This window comes from Rattus norvegicus, chromosome 6, assembly GCF_021556685.1.
Source record: "Rattus norvegicus strain SHRSP/BbbUtx chromosome 6, alternate assembly SHRSP_T2T, whole genome shotgun sequence".
In the NCBI taxonomy this organism is placed as follows: domain Eukaryota; kingdom Metazoa; phylum Chordata; class Mammalia; order Rodentia; family Muridae; genus Rattus; species Rattus norvegicus.
Window position 1 is genome coordinate 80,301,152 of NC_141539.1, and position 25,920 is coordinate 80,327,071.

Genomic DNA, 25,920 nt, shown 5'->3' on the forward strand with positions numbered 1-25,920 from the left:
CTTCCCAAGGTTGCAGCCATCATCCTTTAAAGAGTGAGCACATGCATGCTCAACTGAATGTCTGCCTTGAGAGAGTGCAAGCTAAGTAAGCTGCAGAAGGGGGGATGTAGGGACTTTTCAGAACCTCTATGGTAGAGCTGCTATGTCTAGAAAACTTAACAGTGTGAGGCACTCAGTGGTAGTTGGATTTCTAACAGCCACTCTTTTGGCATGGCATGCTGCATTAGATAACTGGAACATAATTTTGTGTGAAAAATATTCATCCTTGGTCAGGAATTAAACCTAACTAGGCCATCTTGTGCTTTGTCTGGCCACTCTCTCCTAAGCACAGCCCTTGTGAAGCTACAGCAATGCTCGTCAGGGGAAAAAAACTAGAACTGAGCTGGTAGGAGCAGGCCTGAGTTAAGTCCTTGGGTACACGCACGCATCTTTTCAACATCACCTGCTTGAGCCCTTTGTCTTTGATTGAAAGTCACTGTAAACTATGCTTGAATACCACAGCGTTAATCACAAGCCTCTTGAAGTATTTTCATATTGTGTGTAATAAATGCCCATATACTTAGGGTTTAAGTAAGAACTACTTACCACAATATTTAGTTAAAATTACAAAGTGAGTACAAATTAAGGCATCGTTCTAAGGTTTACATTATAAGTCTGATTTAATTTCCTCGTGTTTTCCTATGTATGTTTGTACAACTGTTGTGTCAAGATTTTCACTGATAGAGTATTTCAAATTAGCTGCTAGAAGAAATACACTTAAGGAGTTACAACTGATGCACGTTGGGACTAAACACCCACAATCAGAGTTGTTTCTCACCTGAGTCCCTCTTACTGATGTTATGTAACAAATGGTCCTGATTGCTGGCAATAACTCACTTAACAGGCTCATATTTACACGGGAAAGCTCATGAAATAACGAACCACTAGTTTCCCTGAAAGGAAACCAACACTAGATGTGGGCCAGATAAGCGACATGGACATTTTGATCACATATGAAATTCTCGGTCCTCTGGGACACAAATGTTAGTGAGGGATAATGGCGAAACAGGGCAGGGCGTGGAACAAGGAAAGACCCTAGAGTCAGGAGTCACCATCTTTATGGTCACTGACCTCTACACCTCCACCATTGGACACTAGTGTCCTAGGCCACCAAGACTGTTAGATAAGGTCTTTCGGGGGATGACTAAAAGGAGCTGGAAAAACAGGACAGTAGTCATTAGGAGACATGATGTAGAGACAGACAGGGATCTGAAGTTTTCTTCATTTATGTCCTTGTGTGACTTATGCAGTGATTTCACATTGTCATATTCCTTTGACAATGTCATTTACAATCATGAAATAAATCATCAGCATTTTTCTCATTTTAAAAAAATCTCTACCACCGTCTCGTAAAACATCCTGATCTCAGTTCATGGAAGAGTGCAAAGAATTCTCCATATCTAATTCCATCCCAGTGCCTCTCTTCAAACCACCTTAATGCAATGTTCTGGGAAATTAGTGGGGCGCAATCTTATTAAAGAACAGCAGCAGCCTGGTGGTAAGGCAGTGAATTTCTCCTCTTTGCGATTCCGTGTAAGGCTTTTATTTAAAGCTTGAAGGAGAAGCTTCAGCAGGTTGGCTCAAGCAAAGCCTGGGTGAACCATGCCTTGATGCCTTGATGACCAGGTTCATGTAAGAAACTGAGGCAGCCACTTAGAATGGCCTTGCCAACAGGCTGAAAGCTGACTGCTACTCCTAACACATTCTCCTGTCTTAAGCTGTGCCCTGCTTGTGAGAAATTGCATCTTTGGGATCTTTGTATAGCATTCTTTCCCAGATTTGATTCTAAAATGTAAAAGTTCTTAATATGATGTATTAGTATAGATGACATTCGAATGGTTGAAAAGCTAAAGTGGCCCACCCTTCCCTCAGGATTTATAAGCAGCTAACAGTTTCTAGGAGGTAGGGGCTCACAGAACCCCCCCTCCCAAGGATTTATAAGTAGTTACTAGTTTCTCAGGGAAAAGGAGACATTGTCTTCAGAGGCATGGCCACTAGTAAGTTGCTCATGTTCCTGTTACCCATGCCTTTGTAAACAAGCAGGGGTGAGAGATAGATAGATAGATAGATAGATAGATAGATAGATAGATAGATAGATAAAGAGAGAGAGAGAGAGAGAGGACTAGTTGGAATAGAGGAAGGGGCTCAGTGGAAATGGGAGAGGTGACAAAAGAGGATGAACATAGCAAGCACATGTGAAAATGTCATAATGAAACCCACTATTATGTATAATTAATATATGGTAATAAAATGTATACATATAAGAAGAAAAATAATAAAATTATAATAAAACTAAGACATATAGATTAAAAGTTTCATTTAACCTCTGACTCTAATACCCTCATAGGCATTACGCTGTTTTCTGTTTTGGGAGGGGGCGTCTTCCAGTATTTTCATATATAGTCACATGTCACTTAATGACAGAGATTACTTCTGAGAAATGTATCACCAAGCAATTTTGCCACCGAGGGAACCATATAAAGTGTACTTGTTCAGACTAACTTGACAAGTCCCCTTGATGCCGGCAGAAAATGAGATGAACATGAAACCCACTTCTAGAGTAAAATGGGACCTAACACACTCTCTTCTACTAAAGAGGACACTAGAGGGAAAAAAGTCTGTCATAGCATGTCCACGATCATTATTGATCTTCAGTGTTACACACATACGTACTTCTAGGTAGTGGGCAGTGGGCAGGAGATCTGTCTGCATCAACGGAACTACAAGCATGTGAGTTACTATGCTATGGTGGCTAAGATGTCACTGTGTGGTAGGAACTTTCCAACTCATGGTAACCTGTGGGTCTGCCGCCATGTCTGTGAGCCATCATTGACTAAATCATTACCAGCACAAGCCTGGATGTATTGTAAGCAACGATACACATTATTTCACAGGATTTTCTACAGAGGAAAACATACGTTATGCATGTCGCATTGTTTGCTTCTATCATGTGAGATTTATCTCGGGTCAGTCCATGTTATTTTCCATGGAGAGCATTTCCTAATTGACAGACTGTTCTTGTCAATAATCAAAAGGCCCCTTGACTCTCACTAGTACATGCAATGCTGCACTGGGCAATTTGCCTTTTTCTAATGCACAGGTCCATTGGTAGAAATAAGTTCTCAGAGTTGAGATGTCCTAGAATTTTGATTTGGATATGTTTTAACACTTACGGAAGAGTGGCCTACATTTGGTTATTTGGTCACCGCCATCTGTCTCCTTGGGATCTTATGTTTCTAGAAGACAGAGAGTGTGTTTCACTTCTCTTTGCTCTACCATTCTCACCAGAATACCTAGCACACCATGCTGAATACAAGGTCCTACCTTAGCGTTTGATAGCACTGGCTTAACCCTTCAACTTGTGGCTAGGTTCAGATGCAGATGGAGGCATTCCTGTGTTTATATTTCAAGATGAAAACAGCACTGATAAAGATAAAAAGACTGAATAAAGACTGACAGCTTCAAGGATAAGGTGACTCTCCTATCGGGGGACCAGGTCAATGTCAGGCCAACCTCTGGGTTAATCACACACAGAGGCTGAATGGCAAGGTGCAGGGGCGCCTAGAGAGCTCCCGCCTGATGAAGCCGAGGAGACTGAAAAGGGGGAAAGGTGAGGGCACCCTTAAAGTAGAACCTGTACAGATATGGATGACAGAGAGAGAGAGAGAGAGGAGGGGCAGGCAACATGGCTTGAATTTAGCTTCTCGCCCAGGTTGTTCCGGGTACTCTGCAGCTCCCATACCTAGGGACATTACTAGTGAAACGCTAGGGGAGACACAGACCTAGCAACTATGCTCCACGAACCAGAGCAGCAGCAGCCCCCAAAGCTCTAGAGGCTCCGCCCCCAGCAAGTAGACTATAGTGAATGTTCTCCTTCCTTCCACAAGGTCTTCATCAGTCATTACAGAAGCGAATGAACTATGTTTAGCCGGGTTTGAACAAATGGAAGGGCAGGAGAGGAATCCTGTGCACAGCTCTCATCTGAGCCCTTGCTAAAATCCCTCAAACGTAATCGGAGAAAGGTGAAATGGTACGACTTCTTTGGTTGCGCCAATGAAGGAAGTGATAACATTTAAGGATTGCAAATGTGTTTTTTTCTAGTGATTCCACTTCAAGAAACTAACTCTGCTGGCTCACTTATAAACGTACACATAGGGCGCATGTTTACTGAAGCATAATGTTTAAAGGCAAAAATGAAATAAAATAACTTTCCATCAGTATGCCAATGGATTTTTATTTATAATGCTGCCTTATATAACATCCTTTGCAGCTTCTAGAACAAGGTAAACCTCATTGTGTAGAAAGTGGAGCAATGGCCAACACCATTGCTAAGGGAATAAAAGTCCAACTTAAAACAACAGCAAATGTTCTGTTCAGTTTTGTTATTTAAAAGAAAGCATGAGATGCCAAGAAGTGCTTGCTGACTGGAGCCTGATATGGATGTCTCCTGAGAGGCTTTGCTAGAGCCTTATTGATACAGATAAGGATGCTTGCAGCCAACCATTGGACTAAGCACGGGTACTCCAATGGAGGAATTAGAGAAAGGACTGAAGGAGCTGAAGGAGTTTGCAACACCATAGGAAGAACAACAATATCAACCAAACAGACCCCTCGCCCCGAGCTCCCAGGAATAAACCACCAACCAATGAGTACACATGGAGGGACCCATGGCTCCAGCCGCTTATGTAGCAGAACATGGCATTGTCCAGCATCAATAGGAGGGAAAGCCCTTGGTCTTGTGAAGGCTCAATGGTCCAGTATAGGGGAATGCCAGGCTGTTGAGGTGGGAGTGGGTGGGTGGGAGTGGGTGCACCTTCATAGAAGCAGGAGGAGGGGGGATGGAAGATGGGGGAAAGGGGATAACATTTGGAATGTAAATACATAAAATATCCAATAAAAATAAATAAATAAAATAATTTTTTAAAAAGAAAGCATGCACCCACAGCAAGTTTTCATGTGTTCCAAGTCCCCATTCTTCCCCCATCAGGTCACCTGATCAAAGTGCCTGCTCCTCTCCTCCATTTCTGCACTAAGTTCTACCTCTGCTCCAAGTCCTATTACCCTTTGGGGTGCCTTGATACCTGCCCTGAATAGCTTGGACGTTTCCTCTTCCAGAGAGTCAGAGGGGGAAGCAGAGGATGCCTCTCACGCCCCTACAGACGCAGAGCTGTAGCGGATACCCCTAAGCCCTGTACTCCACTGGCACTGCGACTCTGAGTGTTCTCCCAGACTCACAAAAGGAACCAGCACCTACCCACTGTTTGCTGTGTGATTATCTGTGAGGTTTCTAGGATTTCTGCCTACTTACCAGTATTCAGAGAAGTTTCGAAGTCTCCTGTCCCTCTTAGTCCAACTTCCCGGCACTTATCAGATCTCTGATTCCATTCAGTGCCCCCTTTATTGGTAAAACAGCCTGACTTGCTTGGTTTTGTTGTTGGTTTGGTTTTTATTGTTGTTGTTGTTGTTGTTTTGCTTCTGACAATTTTGTTTTCCAAGTTGGTTTTCTGTAATTAAGCATTTTAATAAAATTGTTAAGTTTTATCTAAAAAAGAAAAACATGCTTGCATGTGAATTAAAATGTCTGTTAAATATATGAGAGGCCATTTCTAATGGTTCTAACAGTCATCCCTGAGGAACGAGACTGAGGGAAGAAGAGAACAGATGGGACATTTCTTATTTCAGCTGCTTCTTAAATTGTTTCTATAGTTGCAATGTTCACTTACAGTAGATATTATTTCTTGAGTTCCTCAGTGTATAAGTTATGTGGTGTTTGGTGATCATTTTTTACTCAAAATAATCATCACTTCCAAAACCTCAAAATAATCATCACTTGCAAAATCTCTGCTTCACAAGGTTCATTAGGGCTGGGTAAACAGCCATAGCTCACAGTACTGACCGTGAGGATGTTCTCATGGCCCAGCCCTGCTTGGCTCAGGGGAAACTTACACAAAATAGTAGGTTCTGATTTACGCTTTCACATTCTGAGAATTGGAGCCATTCAGTCCGCCTCTGTCCTGTATCTTGAAGAAAAAAGAAAAAGAGAGAATGAGACATACTTTCTCTTGAGATTAAAGTCTCAAGACTTTAATCAAAAAGTTCAAAGGTCACAGAATATCATTTGGGACATCAATTTACAGGTCACCTACCTGAAGCTAAAATGAGGATGCCTTTGGCTATATTTTAACAAAATCTTCAGGGTTGGAGAGTTTTAGTAAATTTACTTTCTGCAGTATGAAAAACAATGTTTATAGAATTGCCCGGTTGACCTTTTGTGTTTAAAATGTAGAGAAAAATACATGTTTTATAGTAAGGCAGTGTCTGCATTAAAAGATAAATGACAGCCAGGCAGAGTGGCACGCCCCTTTAATCCAAACACTAGGGAGGCAGAAGCAGGTGGATCTCTAAGTTTGAGGCCAACCTGGTCTAAAGACAGAGTTCCAGGATAACAATCACCAGACAGAGAAACTTTGTCTCGAAAAGCAAACAAAATAAACAAAAGACAAGACAAATAAAAACATATATAGGCATATTAAACCTATTTATCTCACTGTAATTACAGCCGGGTCTAGCTCATGGATGTGAACCAAGCCTACGATTTATAAATAACCTTAAGGGTTTTTGGAGTGTGCTTTGGAGATTAGCCCCTGCAACCTTAGAGAGCTTCTACTTTACAGCCGAATGCCCATGCCCAGTGATCACTGGGGTAAGGCAATGGGATCAGCAAATCAAAAAGAAAGAATAGAAACTAAAAGCAAAACAAAGAAGTACAAGAAAGGGGCCTAGTTCCCCCAGTTCATGTAATACCCAAATATTCATCTTCTGCAGTTTAAAAAAAAATATGACTGTGTTAGAAAAGTTGCTCCTTTGAAGTGGACAGATTGTAAGCCTGCTCAGCGATCCGATTTTTCAACTGTATGTGTTGGTATAAATTTGAGTTGGAAAACACTGCCCTCTAATATTTAGATTTCAGTTCTTAGAAATAAATTATCTCAACAGCTAAGGTAAAGCCCAGAGGCGTATTGGCACCGATCACTGGAATGGCCTGTGAGTGAGAGTACGTATTTTATTTTATTTAACTGCCTTCTCCAGAAGACTCGCACGTAAACATACTGAGCCGAGCCTACAGGGTTGAGGTAGCCCTTCACATTTATTTTAGTACAGAATGTTTTTTTTTCCTTTGAACTCACTGATCAACTTTAGTACATACTATTTCTGCAATACGAGTCTATTTGCACCACTGTCTTAGAATCCCAGTGGCCTCTCATCAGAATACCGGTTAGGTTCCCTAGTGTGTATCATTTATCCAGTTGCTTGCCTGATTATTCACGTGTTTTTGAGATTTGTGAAATGTGGCAGATAAACAGGTTTATGCTGTGTGCAGCTTGGAGGGCAGCCAATGTCTGCCTGCCTATACAGTGTATTTACTCTCCCTCCCCGAAGCTCTCTCCCATACAGAGAAGCTGTTTTTTAAGCCTAGCATCACTGAGGAAGGCAATCCAGTAATGTCACTGCAGAAAACAGCAGGTGCCCATCCACTCATTTGCAGCAATTCTTGCAGTGAAGAAAGTGAATCAATGATTCACCCGACGGACAAAGAAACGTTGCATCGAACACATGGGAAAATCAGATGGGGGGGGGGAGTAACACCTTTCTTGAGAGGTGTGCTCTGATTTTAAAAAGCAAAACCTCTCTCTCGAGAAAATTAGGGATGTTTTCAAAGTGTTCTCCCCGCACCTCAGAAAGCAAGGGCACACTCCCTCTCCCCCTGCCTCTGCTGTTTTACTGCTTTTGTGTTGTTCTTCTAAAATAAATATCAATAAATCATTGCAGTTAGATACTCTAATATAGACAGAGATGTACTTGACTCCCTACAGTCATTACAATTGGAGGGGACTCTGATTACGACGCTTTACTTAATTAAGTGATATCGTCTAAGAGAGTTCTTCCCTTCGCTTTCTGTTCAACAGTCTTATAAAACACCAACGGAGGGAATTCATTCTGTTGTTTGCCTTCCTTATTGTAAATGGTTCCTTCTCATTCATAGTTTACAGATGTGTTAATGAAATGGCTAATAAGCCAAAGGGTGCTATTCAGCTGCAGTTTTGTCTCCATCAGCCCTAACTACACCGAGTAGAAACACTTTCTCTTCTGATCCAGAAAATGTATGGGATTCTCATTGTTTGTTTGTTTGTTTGTTTGACAGCATGTGTACACTACAATTAAGGTGGTTTAAAAGACAAACGTCCAAAATAACCAGACGTCCTATCCGTGGGGTTCAGCAGAGACCTTTAAGATTTCTTTGGGAAAATAAGGGGGTGAAGGGAAAGCCAAAGAATAAGCTACCTTCAGGCAGAGGCTGTTCCCTGTAAGGCGTTTTGCCTTTACCAAAAGAAGTCATTAAATTTGGATTGCCAATACAAATATGATTATATATGTTTTCTAAATAAAATGTTGTTATGTTGCTACTGAACCCATCCATTTATTGTTTGTTTACCTAACGCTCCAACTGCATGTTTTATTCATAGATGTCTGCGAGAAAAAAATTTTTTTGCTTGATAATCACACCAAGCATATTTAACAAAAGCGGTTCTCCTTTTATTAGTGAGCAAGTTTAAGCAGAATGATTTCATTTTTTTCCCCCATTTGTTAATTCAGACTCGCAGGATCCTTAGCATTCGGCTTTTGTTTCTCCCCCTGCTGCCTTTCATACCTTTAATGTATGCATGCCTATCCACTGATGGGAAAATATCATTTCCTGAGACTCTTCCTTGTTCCTGCTTGGCTGTTCTCTCTGTTGATTTCTCATTTTGCTTTGTGCTCACTGGTTAATTTTGTCAGCTCACTTTATATACAAGATAGTTATACTGAACCCAAGTAAGGAGCCCACGGTCCTACCAAGGGGTTCGAATTTCCTTTCACTAGGGAAAAAAAATCACTTTGGGTCCTAACTACATTTATTTTCTTGTCCCTTTAAAATATACATAATTAAGCCTTAAAGGAGATTAAAAAGTGTGTAAGATAAAGTAATAAAGAAAGTGAGTATTTATCAGCACCATGATATTGTTTTCAATGCTGGCATGTTTCCATAAAAATGTTTGCAACTTTACAAATCGACAATAGCGTTGCATCTAAACCATAACTACTAAAAGTAGTGTTAAATGTCATGAACTCAGCTAGCTTGCCACAGACCATCTTCACCTTGACATACTGTGTAGCTAAAATCATTTGCTGATCTTTAAAATTTAAATTCATCTGAACAGAGAGGACTGAATATTAATGAATTGTGTGCGAGGGGCTTTCTAATTAATTGCTGAACTATTTAAAGAATATTTTGTGATAGTGCTAAGAATCTGCACTTTTTAATATCTGTTTTATACCAGTTGACTATTTACCATATCAAACAATAGTAATTATAACAATATAGATGCTAATTAATCTGTTTATAAGCTTTTCTTTTAAAGACATACGATCTATATAAGACCACTGCCTGGAGGCAACCTGAAAGTATGTAATTTTTCCTAATTCCCCCAGCTAAGAAAGCCAAAGAAACACTTAAATAAAAATACTGTGCTCCTGGAGTTGTGAATCCCAGAAGTTGCTGGTAATAGCTTTACTATATTTCCAAAGGCGCCATTTATAAAGACTTGTATAACGTGAGTTCTAAAGTTCATGAAATTTTAGGTTCTCTCCCAATATTGTAATCCGGATCATTTTTATGGCTCAGTTAACCTACCATCTGCTAAGCAAACTTCTTTTCCTTTATTTCTCCAGTTTAAATGGCATCCTTGTCCTGATATGAAATACAGGACACTCCTGCCCCTTGAGAAAACTTTTTGAGGAACCAAATTACATAAAGTCAATGTGATAGACATTTTTATTTCACCCTACCCTTGCATGTGCTTACTTCTTTAAAATTATTTTTAAACGAATCCACTCCCCCCTCCGCCCACCCCAGGACTTAAAGCTGGATGAGAATTGTGTCTAATGAATACCGCTGAGGTTAGAGTCGCCACTGAATCATTCTCTGGCAGAAGAATGTGAGCCTGGTCTCAGCTGAACCAATTACTTTCATCAAATGACTTTTCTACTTAAATTGTTTGCTTTAAGAAATACTGAATTTTTTTTTAAAAAAAGAGATAAGCAGGAGTTTTTATGATGCACGTTTTAGATCATGGTTATCCCAAGTCCTACAAGTTAAAGTGTGGTCTCACAGTCACAGAAAGCAGTTTGTGTGGGAACAGCATTTGCAGCCATCCCTGGCGGACAGACACAGCAACAGTGACTGTGTGCTTAGTGGGAAGAGGAAGTCACATCCCAACGTACCTTCTTATTATTAATTGCGCATCCAAACTAGAATATTTGTCCTGAGTCTGATGGTCTCTATAAAGCAGTGAAGAGTGAGTTCGGTGAGGGTCACAGGCAGACCCTTTTGCTGTGCTGGAGAGCAAATCTGTGCAAAGAGGAGAAAGGGACCATTTAGTGCTAGAGAGAAGAGGACTTTCTAAACTTGCTTTCTTTCTACAGGCATATAGGTTCTCAGGAAAGGGAATAGTTAGCAAAGGTCTTCCTCATTTTACTTTTTGAGATGGGGATGTGAGATAGAGGAGGAGAGTTGTATGCTGCAGGAGGAAATGTGCAGACCAGAGCAAAATAAACAAACGCTAAACAGCGCACACCACACAGCTCCAGCTCTTCTCCAAAGCACGTCTCCATCCACCAGGAGATGACTGCAGTCTGAGAGCATTTGCAAAGACCCGTGCACACCTACCTAGGACAGCTCATTTATACAGACAGCACCAGTTTTATGGCTACTTTTGCCTCCCCCAAAGGGTGTCTGCTAGCCATTCGCAAACTAGCTTGTTAAAGGAGGCACAACTTGACAGCAAACTGTTGTCAAAAAGTGTGGATATTTTTTGTATGCCATTTTTAGACGCACCTTGGCGGCTGACCACACCCTACCTTTCCTGCTGAATGATTAACAATAATAGCAGAAACACAGGTAACTTTTCTTTTGATGTGGGCCACATGGCAAAAATTTTAAAAGGAAAAAGAGAGCAAATATTGCTTACAATAAACACACTGTGAACTTCATGAAAAGAGGCTCAAAGTAGTATTTTACCCTGGTGATTTTTTTTCCCCTGAGAATAGTAAGTCAACTTAAACTTAATGTGCTCTGGGTAGAAGCAGGCACTGAAGGAGTTGTGAAAACGGGGTTAGTGTTCAGTCCTGTGTGTTCTTTGTAAGATACGTGCAATGTGGATGTTGCATGGTTGACTTAGTTCAGCCCTGTGTTAATACAAGAATAGATGTAACATGATACTTGTGTGCAATGTATTAATCATTCATAATATCCCTGCATCCAAGTGGCTCGAGAGAGGCCCAGTTCTTTCAACTCCAATACTTATACAAAGAGTATTTAATAACTCAAATTTATGATCTAAATTTTATTTTTAAAATGGGTATTTTTCTCCTGCACAAATACATACAAAATTAAAACAAAATTTAAGTCAGAATACCCTAAAGCACACATAAGATGATATTTGTGGGATTTTTTTCTCTCAAGATCTTGTTTCCACTAACAGTTACTTTAAAAGAAGTAAAAGAAAGTGAAATTCAACTGTGTCCTGGAGTGTAGTAAATCAAATGTTTTCCCCCATCCTTCTTGCTACAAAACTGTGGGAAATGTAGTCTGTGGAGATCAGATGGTGCACTGGTGTGAACGGTGTTGCAAGGCATCCCGTTGATTGGTTCTAATTAACTGTGATGTTCCTTGTTTTCTCAGTTTTAGCCGGGGACTCACCACACAATGCCTTTTATTTGGCTTTCAATAGATTTTTACTTAATAACAGCTGATCACTATATCTGCAGTCTTCGGCTTTTTTATTTCCTAAGAGTTTCTCGAATATTTTATTTTCTATTTTAGAAGGTAAATTTGAAGACATTTCCACACCTTAAAAAAAAAGTCATAAGTGCTAACGGTACTCACTCACGTGGTCTTTGGAGTGTATTTTGCAGTTTGCATTTGGTGACTATATTCTCAAACCACATTTCAACTCCTCTTTAAAGGTTGTATATCTGGGCATTGGTATAAGTGGGAAGTTCTAAAAAAACAATCGTGAACTGCTATTTTCCCTTTACTTCTTTCATCAGACTAACTAAGCAGAGCAGAGCCAAAACATAGGACTTGCATGGATTCTTTGCAAAGGGAAAGATTCCAGAATTAAAATATTAAATGGGATTCTTTGCATTCACCTTTCTCTGATGACTTAAGTTGAAACAGCCCTGATAGAGAGAAGTCATGAATTTTCATCAACTTCACACATGTCCTGCATTAAAGATTTATTTTTATTTGCCCTGGCCATGTCTCCAAAGTATGGTAAAGGGTCTGCTGCAATGTTTTATAAGTACAAACCCCACGAAGCTCCAAGAGGGCTAGGGGATATATGACTAAGGTAAACAGCCTTTTAAACGGGAGGCGGGAAAGGCATTACGCAGCAGGAAGTTTCCAAAGACATACACTCGTTAAAATGAGGAGATATCATTAGAAGCAGCGTTCTTTTTGCCATTGTAAGGGCTATAATTTTTGTGTGATACTACCCTTTCTGAGACCTGACTCAAGCAGAATCACTTTGGACCAAAATATTAGAGCATAAATTGTCCATTTAGCTGAGCAGACGTAGAACGTGACTAAATGCTGCTTCTGTGTTTGTTCATCGGTGGATACAGTGTCGTCCGTGGGAGCAGGGAGTCCACTGTCCCAGAGCAACCAGGATCCTACCTGAACGAAGTGAGTTAAGCGTGGAGGAATAAAAATGGCATTGTACCTAAATGGCACCTTAAGGGGTAATCTCTGAAAAGCTTCTATCCTTTTTAAAACTGCTTTAAAAAAACAAAATTAAGTAAATAAGAGGCACTAAGATTAAGTAGGAGGTAAACATTAGGGGGATCCAATGTTGGCTCAGATAAATACAGCAACTCCCCCAAAGTCTTCCAAAGACTAAACCATTAAATGAGTAGACAAGTCAGTTGGCTCCCAAAGCCTTCTTTCTGAAACTACAATTTTCCATTACAGACATACACACCCACTCAGTTGTTCTCCTATATTGCCCACACAGTGTCTTTGAGATCAAAGATCTATCTTTCTGTGTTCGGCACCTTGACCGTGTAAGCATTCGATTAATGTTTGTTGACTGAATAAATGAGTGGATACCTAGACTTCTGTGTTTTCTTATGATGACATCTCAGTCTTAGAATCCCTACCTATTTTAACCTCTAGTCTGGATGTATCAACAGCAGGGTATCTGAGACTTTACCTACCACTTCTCCCAAGTAGAACTCTTGAGTCATTCTCCCATGGTAGTGAATTGACTTTGATACCAGGTTTGCAAATACCAATGCCTTCCTTCATGTGAATGAGTTAAATTCTTGAATTTTTTTTTTAAAGGCCACTGGTTTTTCTAGACATTAGTAAAGAGATTTCTTTTAGTGGCTCTGTTTATGTTTTAATTTTGGTTGGTTGGTTTTAAAAACAAGAGTCTTGTAGCCCTGGCCTTGAACTCACGACGTTGCTGAAGCTTACCTTGAACTAACTGCTAGTCCTCCTTCCTCAACCTCCCAAGTGCCGAGAGTACACAACGGTACCAGCACTTCCATGTCTTCCTAGGACCTACCTGCAATCTGTGCAGTCTGTAAAAGCTTATTTAGATATCAACAGCACCCGGACGTGGAGTGCTCTAAGAGAGGAGTCTGCTTAAACCGAGTGGAACGTAGAGGTAAGATTTCATTCTTCTGGGGGACTATCACTACCACAGTTTGCCTCTTTCCAGTATTGTCCTTGGTGAGGAAACACTGCTCAGATCCAAACGTCTGCTATGAGAGGCTGCTTGGGGGGGGTGGTCTAGGGATGTCCTTCGTACATAGACATATTTTCCACTTGAAATGACACCCTCATATTCACCCTTCAAAGTTGTAAATAATCTTGAGCCAGGCCACCAAATCAAATGAAGAGGCTGTCCGATAGCTCATTGGGCTAAGAGAAGGCACAGGCCTAAGGCCACCTTCTAAACTCAGGATCTTCCCCATTCACTCTACCGGCTCCCCTGTGCCCCGAGCTACACACTAAGCTGTGAAGAACACTCGTGTGGGGACGGGGATTGGAGGCACAGTTCAGTGTGTCACTGTGGTCACTGGGCCACCTTCCTAAAAACAGCCCCATGCAGGACTGTGAATAGCAACCAGCACTTGATTTAAATGTTTTTTTTTTTTCTGGTTGATAAGGCCATACCAATAAGTTTCCAAATCTGATGAGTGTTAATGAGCTTCATTGCTTCAGAAGAAGGGCATTCTTTAGGATGGTAAAGTCTTACATGATGGATGTTCTGAAGTGAGTTTACATATAAAATGTAATAAAAGATTAAGGTTTTCCAAGTTGTTTCTTTTTAAAACCCTTGCTGTGCTACATCTGGAATTTTTTTGTTTGTTTCAAGCAAATCAGTACTGTGCCATTCACAGTTCAACTGGGAAAACACCGGATTTCTCTCTCACCAACTGGCAACAGAAGGGCCTTTTCTCTTGTCACCTTTGCTTGTTTGTTTATCAAAACTACCTAAAACTTTATTTGTTCCGTTAAGATTGAAAGAAGAAAATACCACAGCCCAGCGTGGAGATGCATGCCCTTAGTCCCCACACGCGTGAAGCAGAGGCAGGAGGATCTCTGTGACTTTGAGATCCGCCTGATATACATAGTGAGTTTGAGGATAGCCAGGGCTATGTACTGAGATCCTGTCTCAAAATAAAAATAAAAATAAAAATAAGAAAGATGAGAAAGAGGTGGAGGAGGAGGAAGGAGGAAGAGAGAAGAGGAAGAGGAGGGAGGAGGAGGAAAAGAAAAGAATTACAAGGGAAATAATCAGGATATTTCACGAATTGAATAAGAAACTGCTCAACTGTGTATCAGGCACTATCTGAGGGACCAACAGCAAACACATAAACAAAAATTACGTCTGGTTGTTTTATCACTTTTAATTTGTGGGTACAGAATGTGACCGCCTAAGTCTCACAGGCTGAGTTTCCTTCTTGCCTTTTGCTCTCTGTTATCTTGAAAGAAAACCTTATCTGTCAGGGCGTTAGGGAAGCCGGAAGATGTTCCTGAACAAGTGTCCGCTTCATACCTTAATAAGCAGAAAAGACACAATCTCCAACTTGGGCGGGGTCACCTGAAAGTTCCTCCCGAAGACACAAAAGGACTTCAGCCTCTGCTTTGCTAAGGGTCTAAAACGAATTCGTTACATTAAAGTGACTCTCAGCAAAAGAGCCAGTAAAGATTAGTATTATCATCTAGTAAAATGGGGGGGGGGGGTCAGGCATATTTGTTCAAGAAGAGTCTGTTTTATTCCTTTTACAGACATTCTCTCTTCTTTTTGCTTAACGAACATGGAATGTTGTTAATCGTTGAGTATCATTTAAATTACAAAGCACATATCTGTCATCTGGTTTTAAAATATTTTCCCCCTTTGGTAATGTGGGTGACTAATGTCTGTCTCTGCTCTTTAAGAATATACTAGTGTGAGGGTTGGGGGTTTAGCTCAGTGGTAGAGCACTTGCCTAGCAAGCACAAGGCCCTGGGTTCGGTCCCCAGCTCCGGAAAAAAAAAAAAGAATATACTAGTGTGATAATATAATTTTGGAAAATTAAATTTGGAGGTTTTTAATTTTTAATTTTTTTTTTACATTTTACATCTAGAGACCCCCTTAGAGTATTAGGAATGTTCTTTTAGGGATATATTTTGCTAGCTCTCATGAATACTCACACTTTAGTGAACTGTGCCTTTCTTTTCTGTTCAAAAGGGTTAAAAGCTCTCTCATGCCTGCATGTACCTTGGAGAAAAGTTCACTGAAGCCCATGGAATTGTCTTGGTGCCTACAAGTAAGTTATAGCTTTTCCTTTGGTGATAATACCTAATTTTAGGTCCCCAAACCACTTTCCAGACCTGCACAGCCATTTTTCACCTGTAGAACTTTCTCTGGGTGCACTCCTACATGTTGTAGCCTCCTGTACTGAACACTGATATATATATATATATATATATATATATATATATATATATATATATATATATATATATATATATATATATATATTGATTTCACAACACCTCTGGTCTGCCAAATACTAGCTTGTTTAAACCTGAGGTAGGAAAAAAAATTGGTACAATCCCAAATTCCCATTTCTCTGAAAGTTTAGTGCCTAATCTCTAATGGATTTAGGGGGAAAAAAACCTTTATTAAAGCAAATGCTATAAGCCAGAAATTTGTTCAACTGACATGAAGTAGCTCTCCTCCAAATTTTATTGACAGCCCTTGATTTTCTCTGTGGTATTACAAGGGGGAATTCTGCTCCTGTCAGTAACCAGAATCCTATTCCTACAGGGCTTTCCAAAACTGAGGCCCTCTAGAAAGACATAACTTACTTTTCTCAAGGAACTGTTTAAGAATTTCTTCATCTAAGTCATTTTTCTCCCTGACCTTCCCAGGAATGAATTCCCCCAGGATTCTGTTCCGAATTTGAGGTGGAAGATACAGACTCAGAGCTGAATGGGGGACCCGTGAACCACCACTAAAGTTTTCCTGGTACCTTCTAGATGCTACTTCAGGATTCCAGGATTACAGAGGAGTGATGACTCACTCCTCTGTCTGTCTCCTGGCAGCTAAATGGGACTATTGGAGAGCTGCCAGAGGGTAGGTAGCCGACCTGCTCGCCCTTGATTGTGCCTGCCAGCTTTTTAATAACAGAAGTAGGGTCAAGTAAGCAAAATCACCAACGGAGGAGAGTATTCTGAGAATGCAAAGGCAGTTAATGTCCTTCCAAACCTCAGATGGCTGGCAACCCTTGGCAGAGTAATCTATGATTTGTGGCACCTGACCCTTTCACTGTGACTGTTATCTCTGTATTCACTAGAAACGCATTTACAGAATCTCTCCATTAGCAAAGATGCCTTGTGTGTGATTACCCAATTGTCATGGTCACACTAGGGTTTTGATACAGATCCTATTCACAGATGAAAGTGTGCACTAAACTACACACAGAGCGGGTTTAAAGCTGGAGTCCTCACTCAGGAGTTCATCAAGATTTCTCTTGGTAGATATCAGACAGACTATCACTACAACCTTGTGCCATTCCTCTCTTCCCTTTAAACTACATTCTGTTTTCCACATACAAGCTCAGAAAAAAGTTTCCTGAATCATTTTTTTTTTGGATGCCTAAACATTGGTAATGGCGTTCATAGTAACTAGCAATAACAATTGTCTTAAAGCATTGCTTCCTAAACCAGTGCTTTGCACTTTGTACCTAGTACTTAGTATCAGCAAGTACCTCCTCCTCGCTTAAAGAATTTCAGTCACGGTTGCAGTTAGCTTTCTCTCTTAGTTCTGATGGACTCAAAAACAAAGGAAAAAAAATAAGATCTCCTCCCTTAGCCAGTAGTAACGAAAGAACCATTTAAAAGTTAAAGAGTAGCCTTTAAAAGTGGCGCGGTCCTCTTTCACATCAAAAATAAACGGTATTGAAGTCCTCCTTGTTAGAAGTCCTCGCCTTTACTTTCTGTGTTGGCTGTCTTTAGTATTAGCTGGGAAAAGTAATTTAGAAAAGAGAATCAAATGAACTAAGACCGCTAAGTTGTGAATCAAAGTGGAAGAAGAAACTGTAACCCCGCGTCCTTGCTAGCCCCCCCAAGTAAAGAAATATTCTGAGCAAATCAAAGTGGCGGTTTTATTAGATTAAACAATGAAGCTAATAAACTCCCCACAGATCCCGTTTTTTGCTGACTTGACCATAACTACAGGCTACCCCCTTGGAGCAGCCTAAGATCCGCAAGGTTGAGTGGCCAGCCCCCTCAGCCTGGTTGCAGGCATCACCAAGACAGGCCTGGCTTTGAACCTCTGGAGGGTGGCTATCAGAACAGAGAGGCTAGCTCCGCGTATGAGAATAGTTGGCTTTAGGGAGACCGAGGGCAGAACCCAGCCTGGCGGGTACTGATATAGAAAAGGACCTGGCTAAGGAAGACCCGGTGCTGGTTAACTCTGTGGGCAACCCAGCCTTAGGCCCTAAACTAAACCCAAATCCCAACCAGAAAGGATTGCCCCCACCCCATCCGACCCGCGGGGAGCCTGAAGGCAGAGTCCCGCCAGGCTCTGTGAGAACCGGTCCTCCACCGTCCTGTGCTACGCTGACAGTTCCATCGCAAAAGGACCCGCGCGGTGCCGGGTGGGTGTCCACTGCCAGAGTCCACGCAGGCAGCAGCCTTCGGGCGCGCAACAACGAAGAAACTCCACATGGAGCTGGGAATAGGCGCCTGGTTGGGACTACCCCCACCCCCCACCCCACCCCCGCGTGCTCTCCGGGCTAGGGCGCCCCTCTCTGCTGGGATCCTCTGGATGCTGTCCTGAATTCAACCCCCGGAAAGATGATCAAGATGATCGCAGCTACAGCGAGGAACAGGAGAAGAATAATTTAAATGGGGGAGGGGACGGGCAAGAGGGCCAGGAAGAAAGCTCACAAGAAAATCCCCCATCGCCACCAAAACCGTTTCTAAGAAGTCCTAAGGTATTATTCCTGAAGATTTCACTTTAGACGCTGAAAAAAAATTATTCCACTGCTTTTAATTGAAGTAAACAAAGTGCAACAAATCCTAACTCAAATATGATTGCAGTGAGATTAAGGTCTAATTGCTTAAGGTTCAGGTGGAATCTGCAGGCTAAATCCTACAGGGCCAATCTGAATTTCTCAATCCTTCTGTCAAAAGGAGAGCGCTGAGAGCCCACACGCTTCCTAACAAGTCATTTTTAACAGTTACAAGCTTCGCACAAAGACCACACAGGGCGTCTAAGAGATGCAAATCTAATCCCTGGTCGTTCTACAGGCCTTCAACAAAGATGTGCTAAACCCTAATAGAAAAGAAATCAGTTCTCTGTCACCCGTCCCTGGTAAAATCTATTAGAGAATGGGCAGAGCAGCATCTACAGCAGTTGCTGGAGGGGTTAAGGACAACTACAAATAAGAGAGACCCAAGTTTTGTTTTCCGTGTGAAATATCGGGAGACGCTAACCCCAAGTGAGTGACAGGATTCGCTCCGTGGCTTCGCATTCATTCGAACGCTAGAAATAAATAAACAAACACATTAAGACTTTTGAAGACTCCCTTTCTGAATTTAGGAAAGATGAAACAAATTCGCCCCAAAGATTTCGGAAGCAAATCTCTGCTTCCAAAATTATCAAAGACTAGGAACAGGGGAGGCAGCGCTTCGGTCGGGTGGAGTTTCCGCAGAGCCTGGTTCTTCCACGGAAAAGCCCGACGGCAGAGCTGCCCCGGCCCGCGTTCCGGAGGCGCAAGACCTCCGGCCACTGGAGCTGAGCAAAGGGCGCCGACCGCCGGCGGCCTGAACTACATCCCTCCTTCCTCCTTCCCAGATCGGCCCGCACCGCAGCGATTCCCTCCCGGAAACCTCACCCTGCTGGCCCCGCCGGCGCAGAGCGAGCCGGTGCTTCACAGCCGCCCAAGCGTCTCAAATGAGCACTTCGGCCGGTCACCACCCAAATGAGGTCCTTATTCAGGCAGGCAGTGTCATGCTGGGGTATTTAAAAGGTTGCGATGCAGCTAAAATACTTCACAGCGTGTGTGACCCTTAAAATAGAAAGGGTCCGGGTGCCCCAGCGCTCCAAAGATGCCCCCTAAGGGGGCCGAAGTGGGGTGGGGACTTTCTTATAGCTGGAAGAACCCTCCCAGTAAGCCCGGAACAGTCTCTGGGCTCAAAGACTATGTGCACCCCGCGGAGCCAGCTGGCCCCAGCCCGCAATTTTTGTTGTCATTATTGTTTGGTTAACTGTTTTGTTTTGGGGTGGGGGTCTGCCTCTGCCAAAACACCGCCTCAGAGGATCAAGGCCTTCCATCTTGGAAAACTTAGGACTCCAAAGTGAGGGCTATGAGCTGAGACCCAGTCTCAGACCCAGGCGATCTCTCCACCCTGTTCCTACACAGCTGGGCCGCCCTTCATGAGACAGTTCCCCCAAGCCATGCTTGAAGGAACTAAAAGGGTTCATGTCTGTTCAAAAGCACGCCTCCCAACTTGGGAGGGGTGTAATGGGACATGTTTCCAAGAAAGTTTGTTTGCTTTCCACAGAAGTTTCCAGAAGCCATTTTCTTTCTCATTTTTTATTTAAAAAAATTTTTTTAGAAGGAATCTACTGTCATCTCTCCCCATCACTGCATCCTTTGCTTCCAGGCTCGCACTAAATTGTACCTCCTTGGAGGACAGTGTTGTCAAGTGGGATTAGCAAGATGGACTAAAGGGTGGGCTTGGGGCTAAAACCGGGGGCTCTTTGATTTGTCCTATTCTTGTCCAAGACGGTTCCTATTCTTGAGTCCTGGTAGTATCTTCTAGAATTGCTCCAAGACTATTCCAGACAGACGTGCCACCACCTCCACTTGACGCTATCCTGGCACAGGGGCTGTTTTCCTCCCTCTCCCATTACTAGTATTAATGGGATTTCTTTAGATGGTTCTCTTGGCTTTCCCTTGTTTCTTGCGTGCCCCGACAGGCAGACATTGGCCACTCTTTGGTCTCCTTCCTCCCCAAATGCCCTTCTGTGTAGACCTTCCTGGCTTTTATTCTTTACAGTTTACCCCATCCACTTTATCTGCTTTTCCTTTTAGTGGTGGCATTAAGAAAATGGCACCGAATTGCCTACAAAATAAGACTGCAGCTCTGAGTCTGGAATTGGATAAAAACACAAGTAAAACAGGCACTGGAATGGAGAAATGGAGAGTAAAGGGGATGGGGGAGAAGTGACAGTAAAGTCACATCAGACTCAGAATTAAGTTGGCTTGCAGGTGGTCTTTGGGACTCCTGGGGAAGGCAGGCCAGGACTTCTGCCCTCAAGGTCTGCATCTAAAGACTTGGCCCAGAAATCCTGATGCTGGTATTTTTTATTCAAAAAAAAAGGGATAAGCACAAATCAGCCTCCATTTCCAGAGTAGCTGTTGTGAGCTCCTGAAGCCATTGCAGAGCTGCAGCTTCCTGGCCCAGGAGCTTGCTCTGACTCTCTGTGGCTCTGTGTTACCGTTCCTATGTACTACCCAGCCAAACCCACTCTCCACTCTGTCCCAGGCCACAAACAAACAAACAAACAAACAAACAAACAAACAAACTAGTCTGGGTTCTGCTGACCTCAGCTTCATACTCACCTCTTCCCAGTTGTAGGATCTCTGCCCTCACACGTTGCAGAAGTGGGGAGTCTGAAGCCTTCCGCTGAACAGCTGAACAGGCCTTATTTCTCCTCACCCCTCCTCCCAAAGTGGACTGTGCCCCTAAACAATTGTATCCATAGGCTAGGTTCTGGGGAGAAAACAGAGAGCTCTGGGGATGATGGCAGGGGTAGGAAGGTGGTGGTGTCTTTCGATTCTTGTGGTCCTTGTCTTTGGTGTCTGTTAAGGAGAGTACTGGGGTCTTTTCGTTTCTGATTTTAGAAGAGTTTTTGCAGAAAATTGAGCAAAACAGAAACCCTCCCCTATTGCTACTCCTTCTATTGGTTCTCCTGAGATCTTCCCAGAAAGGAAACACTTTACAAAGAATTCTAAAACTACACTTGTTTAAGAAACACCAATCTGAGATTCACAATTTATTTTCATTTGAAATTAAAATGAGGTACATTCCATTACTAGAGTTTCAGACTGCTGGAAAGATAGGTACTGTTATCTGAGAAGACGCTGAACTGTCTTTTCTCCCCCATCGAACAGCTGTGGTATCCTTTGGTTTGGATTTTCTTTTCTTTTTTAAAGTTTTAATGATTTATTAATTTTATTTTATATGCACTGGTGTTTTGCCTGCAACTATGTCTGTGTGAGAGAACTGGATTTCCTGAAACTAAAGTGACAGGCATGAGCTGCCATGTGGGTGCTGGGAATTGAACCTGGGTCTTCTGGGAGAACAGCTAGTGCTGTTAACCGCTGAGCCTCCTCTCCACCCCATCCTCTACTCCCCTCCCCACCGCCCACCCCTGCACCACCGAGTTTGGGTTTTCTTAGTTTTGTTGTTGTTGTTTGTTGTTGTTGTTGCTGCTGCTGTTTAATTCTTTCAGGTTAAACTCTTGTATCAATATTCAGAATTAATATTTATACGTTCTGGGGTTCAGAATCAGAGCTTCTACTCTTGCCCACACCAGGGGTGCGTATGTGGTTTCTATAGGCTCTCAGAAGGGGTATACTGGAGTCGCCTTGCACCCAAGCAACAAAATTGAGACTCACAGCTGGATGGACCGTCACCCGCTGGGGTGGGGCCAGTGTGGGCTGGGAATCAGAGAAGTGAGTCTGTGGGCTAGGTGCCTCGGCAGCGGCTTCGGGTGAAGCCTCGGGCAGGAGTTGGGTAAGGAGAGGGGATTGGCTGGGGGGTTGCCGGTATGAAGCTGAGGCTGTTGTCTTGGTTCTGAATGAAAGATCGTGAAAACAGCTCTAAGATTTCAAGATTCCATACTTTTTTTCAATGAGACCCGACAACCAATTTGGAGCCACCAGGCCGCAGAGGGCTCCCAGGTCTTGAGCTGTGGGATTGCAAGGTCACCAAGTTGTCCCCGAGTTTTCTTCCAGGCTTTGCACCTCTGTCCCGAGTCTGTGGTTAGTAGAGGGCTGCATGGCTCAAGAGCATGAACTTTAGTTCTATCAACACCTTTTTAAAGACAATCAGCAAGGAGGAACACGATTAACATAGAATCTTTCTGGCCATTTATTTTTCCCTTCCTGATCATAGAATCCCGAATTTTAAGCAAGTCAGTTATATATCCAACATGAATGTTTCATTCATGTTCCACTGGGACTAGAAACACACACGCCTCACAGGTGACACACTGGGACTACAGATGCACAGGTCTGAGACTAGAAGAAAATATTTAGTCCTTGCCTACAGTTTCTGTCACCCATCATCTGCTCTTAATGCACTCCGTGTCCGGCTCTTATGATTGCAAATGGCCCTGTTTTCAAATGGAAATAAGACTTGCAAACTGATTATGTGTATTGAATCAGAATCACTCCCTAGATCCTCTTGTTTAAAATGGATTGAAAAAGGGGATGATGGCTGCAGGCCTCTGTAACCAGTGCCCTCTCTTCTCTGGAAGACCTATCTGTTTTGCAACTTCTTGCCATTTGAACGCATTTCAGCCACAGAATTACGTTACCATTGTGTTATGGTCCAAAGCTCACACACCATACCCCGAAGCTCCTCCCAGCCATCCCCAGACCAGCCCCACCATTATTAACCCTTAAAGCACACACCCCCCCACCCAGCATTGATCCACTTCACCATAACACTTGGGCCCACTCACTGTATGTAGCACCTCTCAGATGTCACAACTAGGGACAGAAGCACAAGATTTTGCCAGGCACTGCTCTTCTCACCTCTCTGCCTAGCTTCTTTCCAGTCCTCTCTCCTCTTTCCTGGCTTTTCCAGGAAGGGGGAAAAAAAAAACCCCACCTGTCAATAGTCACACAACCCATAGAATCTGAGTGGTGAGCCATGCCAAGATTTAAGAGACAAAATTAATTTTGTGTCGCTGTGGCGTTCGTTGTCCTTGTTAGAAACATTTCCTACAGGAAGGTTAATATTAAGGTGGCTGGATAATACCACAGATAGCAGATGTTTTCTCTTTATCCCCACCTAGTGCTGCATGATAGGCTATGAAAGAGTGAGCTTCCTGTTGTCGTTAAGCATTTCCAATGGATTTTTTTTTTCTATTTGATCTCAGTATGAAGCAGATGGACTCTATGGTTGTCCAAGCTTTACCTGATCTATCAAATGTGGATATGGTATAAGGCAGAACTTTCAAAATCAACTGCACCTATCCTAGCCTAGCATTGCAGCCAGGGAGCAGCAACTAAGGGAGAAGTACTGATGCCTATGTTGCTAGTGCTAACTAACTAGCTACAACTTCTGGCTGGCTGGCCAGAGGCAGGGATATGTGCTTTTGACTAGGGCTACTTCTTTTTTTCTCCAGCAAAGTCACAAGATGAAATAAGCTTCCAGTATTCTGGCCTCCCACCCCCTCTATCCCCACCCCCGCCGCCCCCAGGCCTGCAGACCTTGAGGCACCAAGGAGTGGCCAGGTCTGGAGAGACAATTAATCCTCTGAAGTAGCCTGCCTCTGCAAGCCTGTTTAGAAACCTGGTTCTATGGGGGCTCTAACAACTTTCTGGGTTAGGCAGGATAGTCAGCTCAGTAAATATTGTCTGGGGTATCTTGAGTTAGGGCATAATAAGCGACTAGCTCAGAGGATTGTTAAGGCAATTCTCAGATTTCCATCCCAGTGTGCAGTGTATGTACCAGTGAGATCAGGTAAATCAGTAGCATGCAGACCAAATAAACCTGTTTCTCCAGCCCTTTGGAAACCTCAAGCAACACCTTTGAGAAGTAGAAATTGAAAAGAAGATGGTTTTTGGGGATGATTTCTCACAAAATCATTTCAGACACAGTAAGTGGCATGGGGAGGACGCCCAAGGGTTGCTTCTCATTATGTGCAGGATCATTTCTCACAGTTCGGAAATAAAATTTTAGCAGCAATCACCCAAAGTCCTAGAAATGAGACACTCCACCAACGGCCTCTGCTCCTGATAACTGAGTGCTAACTACCAAAGACAAGATTTCCTAGAACATGGGAGGTGAGGGTAGGCAGAGTTGGCCCTGTTCACTCTTTGCCAACAGCAGGGCAGGCAGGCAACCGTATTTCTACTACTGTGGTGAGACCGGCACAAAGAGACCATTTGATAGCAATAAAACCCAGAAATGTTCTCTTTTCCATCTTGTTTGGTTTTCTTAGCTAAGTGGTGGTATCCTCATCTGTGAGTAGATATAACCAGTTCAGTAAGAGAATACCGAGATGTCTTGTGCACAGATATGTCCCAGGCACCTTGATGATAAATGATGTTAATGTCTCCAAGCATATCTCCTAGAGTTTCACATGACAAGAAATAAACATCCCAACTTAAAATAGGCAAAAAAATAAGAATTTTTTTTGTTTATCTTTAAGAGAAACTCAATTTCATTTGATGTCTTGAGGTAACAGATACATTCAACTTTTTTTGATCTAACTAATATGTTCTGTAACATCCAGTTCTGTACTTGAATTTTGTATTTAGAAAAATCTTTTGAATAGGTACATAAAACCATACATACATATATAAAAATTCATTTTCATTTTTATACCCACATCTATGCCTACCTACAGAGTAGGTAGAAACAGATGCTGACTATCCAATCAGAGGAAAGAGGTCATTTACTAAGTCCTAACACTGACAGTGTTTGTGTTTATGTTTTTTTTATCTTCCAGGCATGGCACAGCAGCAATAAACTTATGTTGAAAACTCCTACCCCCAACCAAAAAACATTAATAGGAAATGTTACCCAAAATTGTGCAAGAAGTCACAACAGTAGAGGGCATAAATGTCTAAAAAGCAGAAATAAAATGGGAACTTATCAAATGAGAGGGACAGAGACCAGGGGTGCGCCTAGATATTCTCCAAGTTGGCATTAGAAAAAGAAATGTAGCCGCCAAGAATCAGCTGTGGTTTCAAGATGTGGCAAGAACTGTGCTATCCCACTGACCTAGCTCTTCCTTCACTCCTTTAAGACATCATTATCAAAGAAAGTTCAGACACGCAACTGTGTGTGGTTGGGGTGAGGGCTCATGCCATCCTTGAGTCAGCCCCTCAATAAAATGCATACTTCTTCCATACCAATCCCTTGAGACACTGAGAAGGTGACTGGAGAAAGACCACACCTTTCAAAAGCCACTCACTTGAAGAGACACCAGGAAACTTTTTGTTGAGGCAGGGTCCCAAACTGGG

The 25,920-nt window shown here is 42.5% G+C and overlaps 1 long non-coding RNA gene across 2 annotated transcripts in view; it reads right to left on the reverse strand.

Annotated features, from left to right (window-relative positions):
- Positions 1 to 25,920, reverse strand: part of LOC100911923 (uncharacterized) — a 41,867-nt gene that overhangs the window by 13,456 nt on the left and 2,491 nt on the right. For both annotated transcript variants that reach the window (XR_015622422.1, XR_015622421.1), the window contains exons 2-4: positions 10,363 to 10,489; positions 5,986 to 6,059; positions 5,348 to 5,543 (exon numbers count right to left, since the gene is read on the reverse strand). This is a non-coding gene — a long non-coding RNA (uncharacterized LOC100911923). The remainder of the gene's footprint in view (positions 1 to 5,347; positions 5,544 to 5,985; positions 6,060 to 10,362; positions 10,490 to 25,920) is intronic.